The sequence below is a fragment of the Atheta coriaria genome, unplaced genomic scaffold (assembly GCF_025399875.1).
Source record: "Atheta coriaria isolate IRGN ID8LTWV9N9 unplaced genomic scaffold, Caltech_Dcor_3.1 hic_scaffold_7_pilon, whole genome shotgun sequence".
NCBI lineage: Eukaryota > Metazoa > Arthropoda > Insecta > Coleoptera > Staphylinidae > Dalotia > Dalotia coriaria.
Window position 1 is genome coordinate 11,868,501 of NW_027045449.1, and position 9,902 is coordinate 11,878,402.

Below are 9,902 nucleotides of genomic sequence, written 5' to 3' on the forward strand. Positions count from 1 at the left end.
AAAATTAAAATGAGAATAAAACGCATTTCGGGCTGCATTCAGGTATGACGCGATAAAAGTTATCACGCGTGGCGCACGGTCGAGAGAGATAATGACACACACACATAGCGGCATCTGCCCGAGCGCCGCAAACAGCCAAAAAAGCGACGACGACGACGACGGCGGTAGCGGTGGTGGCGGGGCACGGGCGCCCAAAAAGCCCGAAATAAAGTTTCGCGCGCGCCAATCGCGCGTGGTGGTGGAGGCGCTGGCAAACGCGCGCGCGCGCCAATGGTGGGGATGCGCACGGGCCGTATCCCCAGGGGTGGCGGCTCGGCGCGGCGTGCGCATGGGATGGCGGAGGGTACGCGGCGGCCGGCGCGACGCACCAGATAGTGGGTAGACAGACTGGCGTCGGCAGGTCGTCCGCTGACTGACTGGATGTGACAGCTCGCCGCCCGCCGACCGTGTGTGAATCGCATTTCGGATACCAACCGGTGAGTCAATTTTCACACATTTTGATGTTCAAATTAAAATCTAAAAACAAAAAAACAACCGTTAAACATTTAAAACAATCGAAAGTGAATCGAAACCAGTTAAAAATACCAAGTGACTACTTAAAATTAAAACAAAACATTAAAACAAATTGTGACACTTTAATACAGCACACGCCACATTTCTTTGATTGTTTTACGCCTGCGGAGTTCGGAAGCGTGCGCCGATGATAAGATAACACACTCACACCCTCTATACTATTTGTTACACAGTGTTTAACTCGGCACAGATTGAAACATTCAATCAATATCGTTATTACAACTCGTTGAATTCAATAACATTTTAATATTCACTTCATTTGTTTGGTTTCGTTGTCAATACAGACAGTTTAGATTTGTTTTCAAAGAGAAATCCTAGGGCTTCTGTATTTTGCTTTAATCCCCGCTCGCTGTGAGGCCATTAGATCAAGTTGACATCAGTTTATTTCGAAATTCGACGATCGATGACGTCATTAACGTGTGTTAACCGGTATTAAAAATAAAGCAGTTTTATTGATAAAGCTTTCGCAGGTGGTGGGAAAAAACTATAAACTAGTTCACAGGGTAGTTTATATTAGCGTGACTATGACTCTTATCACAATATAAATTTTCGGTAATCAAAATTTTAAATAAAAATTATTACTACGATGATTTGTTGATTTATAGTCGGCGCTCGTTGGTTTCTCGTCGTTTGTCAGTACAAACATAAAAGTTAGTTAGTCAAGATAGTGGCAGGGGTGGTTAAACAGCTGATTACGACAAACCCCGCCGCCGGCGACGGTAGCGTGACGCGCGGTGAGCCCTAATTGCCCCCGGCGACTTGTAGTAAATGTTGGTAATGACGTCATCGAGTCACACAGCCGCCATTTCTTTCAAGTGTACATAACCAAAAACAAAATTTGAAGGTTATGTATTTAATAAATAATCCGGTGTGGATGAATTTAATCCTAGACTAGTTTTGGCACCCCATGCAAGGTCGCTTGCACCCCTTGGGGCATTTAGGGTGGTTTTTAGTTATACTTGTCTGGCGGCTCGTCTAGTTTTGCGCCCCGAAAATTGCATTAATTTCTCGGATGCGTCTATTGTGCGCGCGGAAGGGAGCACGTGCCTTCGGGGATGAATGGGGTCCAGCGAGCATATTCACTATTGTACATTACGCGTATTGGTAATCTATGTATGTGTGTATGATGTGTGTTTGCGTGTGCGTGTGTGTATGGGGCGGAGGGCGACCACCCCAAAAAATTGTGCAACTCCGGGCGCGACGCACGGGTTTCTGTGTGTATTCACGGCCGGCGGGTGCTGCAGTACGCCAGGGTGCAACGCACGCCATTCGATTGAACAAGTTTTATAAACGCGTTCGTATCGCGTACAACTTCAGTTAATGTTCAGTGCTTTCCGAAATCGATTCGAAAAATCTTTTCGAATAAGTGCAAATTATAACTTCAATGTTGACGCATCGTATTTTTAATGTTGAATTTGGTGTGGAATATCCAATTGGTAATCATGTGGTGGGTATGGTGTTCATTCACATCCAGTTTTAATTCAGTTTAATTGCGCGGCGTGCGTGCGCCGCAATCGTAAAACATTGTTGATAAATAATTAACGATGCGTGTTGGCACATAAAAATTAATCGAATAACATCCATTCGGATTGCTATCAGCTTATCTCGTCGGCATTTGTCGTTCTCCTAGTGTTCACTGTTGGCCCTTATGTTCGTTTATCCATAAGGCACGCGGTGAATGCCAAGAGCAGACTTAATTCAACAATCATCAACTCTTTCGCAAAACATAACCTTAAGATATAACCTTAAAAAGAAATTGGTAAATTGGTAAGTTTTAACCTAAAAATTTGATGGATTACGAAGGGAAACAATGAATGAATAGATTTTTTTTTGTTTGTGTGTGTTGTGTGAGTGTGAATTTTGTCTAGCAGCAAGGGTCGCCGAATGCCACTCATTCTTATAAGGGGTGCATGTTTTACTCACTGTGTCACCCTCGACGCGACCATTCGACCATTGCAAGCTAGGATTAGGACTAAAACTAGGACTAGTTTTCAATGAGGGTGATTTTTTCAAATCCAGCCAGACGGGTATTTACATATTATACATTTGTTATGGTTAACGTAATTAATTTATTTTGACTTCTAAAAATGAAAAAAAAAAGTTTTTTTTAGGTTATGCGTTAAATTCCAAAGTAAAAAGTATAAAAATTACAAAATAATTCTTAAAACTTGTTTTTTTTCTTTGTTTTTTATAAAAATCTACGTGAAAATGATGGTTGAGTGGTTTTTAGGTTATGATTTGTTATGTTATGTTTGGTTATGTAGTCCGAGATGAAAATAAAGTTCCCGAATGCATGAAAAAACGCAGTAAAATGCATTTTGAGCAGCCACTTTGTATCTATTACATTATTTCCACGCATTCGCATCCCTGCTGCAGCCGAAAACTCCCCGCCCCCCAGGCACAGTCAAGCGTCGGGCATCACGCAGCCACTTCCCGGAAAGGGCGGGAGCGTGCGCGGCGCGCACATCATTCGAGAGTTACACATTCGAAAGCCGGGCGATGGCTGGCCGGCAGCGGGATGAAATCTGTTGCCGGGGCAACCAACTCTCCGGGATCGATACATACCACCCTCACAAATACACACACACACGCGATACTCTTCTCTCTGTGTGTTGGTGGTGGATGTGGGATGCTTTTCATCATTTGCCCGGAACGCGATGCGATGCGATGCGCGAGAGAAACAGGACGAACGGAAACAGACGCGTGCCGCGTGTGCAGTTCGCTACCCCATGCGCGCGCGCGCTTTTCATCTATCTTCGTCGTCCGCGGCAACCCCCGACACGTCAACCCTGCGCTGCCGCTGCCATGTCGGCTCCTTTGGGAAATTAAAACCGGCGCAAATAAATAAATAACGTGCAGAAAAGTGCGCCGAACAAAGGAAGCTCCAAACTGAAAGGATACGCGACAAGCGTACAAAGCAGCGCGCCGTGCTTGAAAACTGAGCATCAATTTCAACACTTCTGAGTCAATTAATTTGAAAACAAATCAAATTTAGAGAAATATAAACGTTTTATAGTTTTAACTTACTAACTTTTACCCGCGTAGCATTAACATTTTTGTCTTCATAATTTTAATAAAAACTAGCTTTTGCCCACGACTTCATTCTGGTAGTGTTTAATAAAAATGTAATTCTTTTTTACTCTCTTGTTCTAGACATAGTATGTGTTCTTTCTATCAATAAGATTCGCAATTTTATTTTAAAGAAATTAATTATATAAAGAATTGTCAATAATACACTTCAGAGCGCCATCTCGGAATTAACTATTTAACTAATCTCAATGCCAACTTTTATCCTATAGAAAAGGGCTGTCTTTAAGGTTTTCTCGGCAATTATTCGAATTTTTCTCGCCCTTAAAACCATCCTTGGACTTTAACAAGCATTTAAAAAAAAGAATTGGGCGAATTGGTCTAAGCGTTGCTGAGTTATGCGCTTACTAACAGATTATCCTATTCTTTTTTATATTATAGATGTAATTAATTTTTAGGTTCTTGTTCAAGGCCTACGAGTAATATGTATCAATTTCATCAATAAGCTTTGTAATTTTATTTGAAAAAAGAGAATTGTTAATAATGCACTTCAGCGCCATCTAGGATTCAATTCTTCAACTATAACTATGAATGATTCTCCATATAAGTTTTAATTCCTTATTTAACACACTTTAAATCATAATTTTTGATATTTTAATAGTTATTATCCTATTAAAGGCAAAAATAAATCCAACAAAACATAAATCATCAAAATCCCTCCAACCGTTCTTGAGTTATAAACGTTGTAACTAACACAATTTTACTTTTTATGTATAGATGTATTTATATAATTTATTTGCACCCTTGAAAAGTCCCAGAATGCATTCATGATGATTTATTCACGTCTCAAATGCTTTGAATCCCGGCCATCAAGTAGAGTCGCAAACTTTTCATGCGTGAGCTGAAATATGCTCGCTGCCTGCACGTAAGCAATCATCTGTATCCTTCGCGTCCTTATCGTGCATCTTTTCCACTCAATTTGCTACTTTCGGGCGGGCCGCGTGCTCTATCATTATGGTTGCATTACATTACAACCGTTTTACGACGAATATACTTTGCATCCTTTCATATCCGCTGGAAATCTTCGGAGTCAGTTTGGATGTATACGTATGGGTATGGGTATTTCTAAGTTGTGGATGCGATGAAGACGCTTAGCAACAGATTGAAGGATTATTTCGGAAAGATTCATGTACATTTATCTCAGTGTTGCATAACACATAAAAACACAACATAACCTATTTTGTTATAGTAATTTAAATAATGTAAATAAAAATAGTAAATATTTGGTTTAATAAAATTGCAGTTTTAATTATTTAAAAAAAATAATAATAATAGCCATTATTATCTTTTGCATCTACAGTTTATTTCAATTTGTTGTTCTAAAATAGGTTGAAACACACTTTGGTAACTTTTAAGTGATTTATTTTTGTATGCCGTGTTTGAAATATCTATAATATAAAAAAAATTGCAAGATCTGTTGGTAAGCGCATAACTCAACAACGCCTAGAACAATTGGGCCAATTATTTTTTAAAATGTTTATTAAGTCCAAGGATGGTTTTACGGCGAGAAAATTTCAACTAATTGCCGGGTAAACCCTAAAGACAGCCCTTTTCTATAGGATAAAAGTTGGCATTAAGATTCAATCATAGTTATAGTAAAATAGTTGAATCCGAGATGGCGCGCTGATGTGCATTATTAGCAATTCTTTATATAATTAATTTCTTTAAAATAGAATTGCGAATCATATTGATAGAATTGACACATACAATATCTAGAACAAGAGGTAAAAATGAATTACATTTTTATTAAACACGACCAGGACTAAGTCGCGGGCAAAAACTAGTAATGAATAATTATAACATTCAAAAATTGAATTTAAAACTTTTCAATAAAATTTAAAAAAGTTATTTTCTTGTTTTGTTATTTTTTTGTATACTTAATTAAAATATTTATGAATAATATTTATAACACCAAAAGCAGTTAAACCCTGAGTGTAAATGCGTCATAAATGCGCAAACATTTTGCTTGTAAACGACAATAAAATCTAATTTGCTCGCAATTAACACACATTTATGAACAATGTGCGCGCCTTGTTGCCTACTCAGCGGTGGTGGCGCATTATAGTAGAAAACCACTTTGATTTACTAGTTCAACAAGCACACACTTGCTATAACGACTGCACCACTCGAGAAATGAATCATTTCGGGGTTTATCCAGCTGAGAAATCCACCATTATCTCATGAAATTAATGCGCTGGTTGCATATATTGTGTTTGCTTTGAAGCTAGGTTAATAGACTGCCATTTTGTTTTGCCTACCTTCGTCATTCATAACGGCGTAATTAAATATAAAATCTGAGGACGTCGCACGCCGCCTAATTTAAAGCGATGACTCGGGCGTCTTACGTTCTTCACGAGGTAATCTCAAACCGCCCCCGGAGGATGACAGCTCCTTACAGCTGGCGGAAGCAGCGCCTGTCGGCTTACTACTTACTGCTTACTGCTCTGACGGTAAATAACAGTCCATTTGTCGGCGCTCTCACGGTCGGGCCGGCGACCCTTTAATTCGCCCCGCCGAATGAAATATGGGATTAAAACGTGAAATATATTCACTCGCGGCGTCGTTAGTGAAGATGAAGGGCTCGAGATTTGTTAAGGAGATGAAGCACGCCACTACACACAAAAAAAAAAAAAAATGGCGAATTCAAATCATTTTATTAAAATTAAAACTCTCTACGTCTTACCCGTGCGAAATAGCTTTATAATTTGTTTCATTCTAATTTGATTACGCGAGTTGAAACTCAAAGGACAAAGAACAAAGAACAAAAGGCATTTCAAATGTGGCTTTTACGCTTCGAGCCGTGTCTCGTCGTTTTGTAAACCGGCAACATCCCCAGGTACATTGTTTATCCTTCCAAACACACACGCATGTAAATTTGGTTGCCTACTTGCGGTTATGCGCGTGTAATACACCTTGTACGTGTATATAATAATTGAAGAATGTTATTCATGCAGAAATTCCGTGCGCCCTTCAGGGAATTCGGTTTGTTGTTCTCTTGCACACACGAATTGCGAAATTCAAACGGAGGATGCTGGATGTCTCCTGTCCGTACTTCTAAGGCAGAAGAAATGCTCTGTGTGCTCGCGTGTGTGACGCATGGAATATTCATGGCATCTGCAGTGTGAGTATAAAGTATACGCGACTGTTTGCGCTCGGCATGTGTTTATATCGGGGACGGCGATAAAGAAGACTCGAGGGCATCGCCTCGGTAGTAAGCGTCACTTAACCGGGAATTAACGGCCCACGAAATCATCCCGATTTTCCGGCCAGCAGCTGGATCTTAACCTCATACCGCCCGCTGGTTGTGTTGTGTTTAATGTGTGCGTGCGTACTTGCCGCACGGAGCTATAAAACGGCCAATAATTGCAAGATAAATAATCCGTCTTTGCTTTATTCTGTCCGTCACACCATTATATAGCTGTGGAATCCTCTTAAAAGTGTTTTGGTTATTTGAAAGTGGAATTTAAGTGTTGAATGAAACAACATTAATCATAACCTCAATGTCAGGTGAGTAATAGTGAGATAAAATCACTGTAACTTGTAAATTAAACCAGGTAAAGTAATGATTTTTATTTGTAGAGGTAAATTAAACCAATTGCAAATCGTACAAATACATAAAAAAGTGTTTTTATGAGTTTTGGAATAGTTTGCTGCAGTTTTCGGCGTTGGCCGATTGCCACTCAAAGTCTCCTACTATCCTCGACTGGAAGGGTAATCACGGACGTGTCAGCGTGCCCGGATCCAGCACCCGCCAGATTGCTGAAATTTTCCAGCGAGGCGCTATTGAATTTCGTGATACGTGACGATATTGTGCGCCGAGCGCGCCATAGTAACACGACGCGGCGTGTCGTTACCGCTGGTAACCGACCAACCAACATTGGAACATTGCAAGAGTAACAGAAATATGCTCTGCTTCACACTCCCAATTCCACTAGCATGGTGGCAAAAATATTTAATGAATATCTACTCGCGTTGAAACAATATCAAAGTACTGCGCGTGGTGGTAGAATGAAAATGGAAAGGACAGAATGAACAAAATTTCGTTTAGCGCGCGGTAGTAATTAATTTCCTAACGACAACTGGAAAAGCGATTAAGCGTGCGCCGGTCAAAGGCAAAGAAAAAGGAGAAAAGCAACGGCGAGAGTTGCGCGAATCGTGCCCGGGATGCGGGGGCGTCACACCGTCTCGCAGGCAGAGCTGGTCGCCATGGCAACGCCGCCAGCCACCCCGGGTAGATATTGATCTGCAAAAGGGGATCCCCGAAACGGCCGGCTACAGCAGCCACAGCAGCAGCAGCAGCAGCGGTGTTCACCATCATCGACCCCAACACTATATACTGACACTCACACAGCATCCCCGTACGCGTGCAACGCGTGCAAAAAAAATATGTAGGAGTACATGCCACCCCCGTTACTTTTGCCCGTGCGACCTTCTTTTCGGCGTGTGTGCAATTTGCCCGCCTCGTTGTGTGTTATTCTTTTCGCGTTACACGTCGCCGCGTTTCTTTTGATGTATTTCGCACATCGCACGCGACGTTTGCCGCCCGCAAATTGTTTTATTTCGTATCGCTCTTTCTCGCATCCTGCGTGTTGCAGGAGTTGGCGCGATTTGCTTGGTTTTTGGGTGTTTAATTTTGCGCATCGATTTTCTTCTCGCTGGCGTGTGCATCTTGTATTCTATTCCATCTGCTCGACAAAGCGACTTTACGAGCTCGAGGGCGAACGGCGCAAGTTTCGCTACTACAACATGGGTATTTGCATTCAGCGGAGTGCATTTACATGCGTCCTTTTTGGCGTGTGCGCCGCGGTAACGAATTGTAATTGAAGTTTTAGAATTCGCCGCAGAGAAAAGCGCAACGCCCCGCGTGTTCTTAACACAAAAGCACGATCTCGTCTCGAGTACATGAAGAAATGAAACCTGCTTCAATTTCAAATCTTAACAATTTGGTCCTTTTTTGTATATTTTCAGAAAACTATGAAATATCGAAGTGCTATGAGACTTCTACTTCTAAGTATCATTATCTGAGATATTTAGTTTGTTTTTTTGAATGGAGAGGCGCTACAGTGATATTTTCTTTGAGTTCTTTTCTGTGGCTTCTTTTGTTCATCTTTAACTGCAGTTTTCTATGGCATTTGTTCGAAGATTGCTATTATTTTAGTTAGTATTTGTCTTATAACATTATTTCAGTAGGAAAATTATTAAAAAATCTACAATATAAAAATGAATCGCAAAATATGTTGGTAAGCGCATAACTCAACAACGCCTAGACCAATTTGGCCAATTCTTTTTTTAAAATGCTCGTTAAAGGCCAAGGATGGTTTTTACGACCAGAAAAATTCGAATAAATGCCGAGAAAACCTTAAAGACAGCCCTTTTCTATAAGATAAAAGTTGGCATTGAGATTAAATCATAGTTATAGTTAAATAGTTGAATCCGAGATGGCGCACTAAAGTGCATTATTAGCAATTCTTTATATAATTAATTTCTTTAAAATAAAATTGCGAATGTTATTGATAGAATTGACAATTGTCTAGAACAAGAGAGTAAAAACGAATTATATTTTTATTAAACACTACCGGGGCGAAGTCGCGGGCAAAAGTTAGTATCTTATATTTGGCTGCAAGTTCAGTTTTTTTTCGGTTTGTCAACCCTACTGTACTCATGTATATGTAGGTGGTTTTTTAGGTGGTTACACTCCGGTTCTCTCAATAAAGTGTACAATTTATATTTTCCGCGCAAGTGATTTTATTTTCCTTTTGGCTGCCGGCATAATAAGCCAAAAGAGAATCTTAATTATGCATGTTCTGGCGATGAACGAGTAGGAGGGGTGCCACTCGAGTCACTCGAGGCCGTTTCCATATTATTTTCGCGTTCCTTTTTGCGGTCGGCGGTTTTAAAGCAAAACTCGAATAAAACATGAGCAAAGCGCATTTTTATTATGAAGGGTTGTTGTTGCGTCGCTTATTTTCGCCAATGCTCTCTTTGATCGAGATAAGCCCTATAAGATCTAAAAATACAAATAAATATTAAAACGTATAAATATGTATTTATTTTTATTTCAATTTCGTGCAGAGTGCGAGTGTCAGGCACTCGAGGGTAAATTTCGGGAATAGCTCGAGTGGGGGCGGTCGGCTCGCGTTTAACTGAACGATAATAGCAGGTGCGGCACCGCGAATCGGCGATTTCCCCCAAAGCGTCCCTCTGCACCGCGCAGCATCCGCGAAGGAAGAAACAAACGAGCG

At 40.7% G+C, this 9,902-nt stretch overlaps 1 long non-coding RNA gene across 1 annotated transcript; it reads left to right on the top strand.

Annotated features, from left to right (window-relative positions):
- Nucleotides 1–6,584: 6,584 nt before the first annotated feature.
- Nucleotides 6,585–9,700, top strand: LOC135795714 (uncharacterized). The gene is made up of 2 exons (XR_010549125.1): nucleotides 6,585–7,167; nucleotides 7,240–9,700. It is a non-coding gene; the product is annotated as an uncharacterized lncRNA (long non-coding RNA).
- The last annotated feature ends 202 nt before the right edge of the window (nucleotides 9,701–9,902 follow it).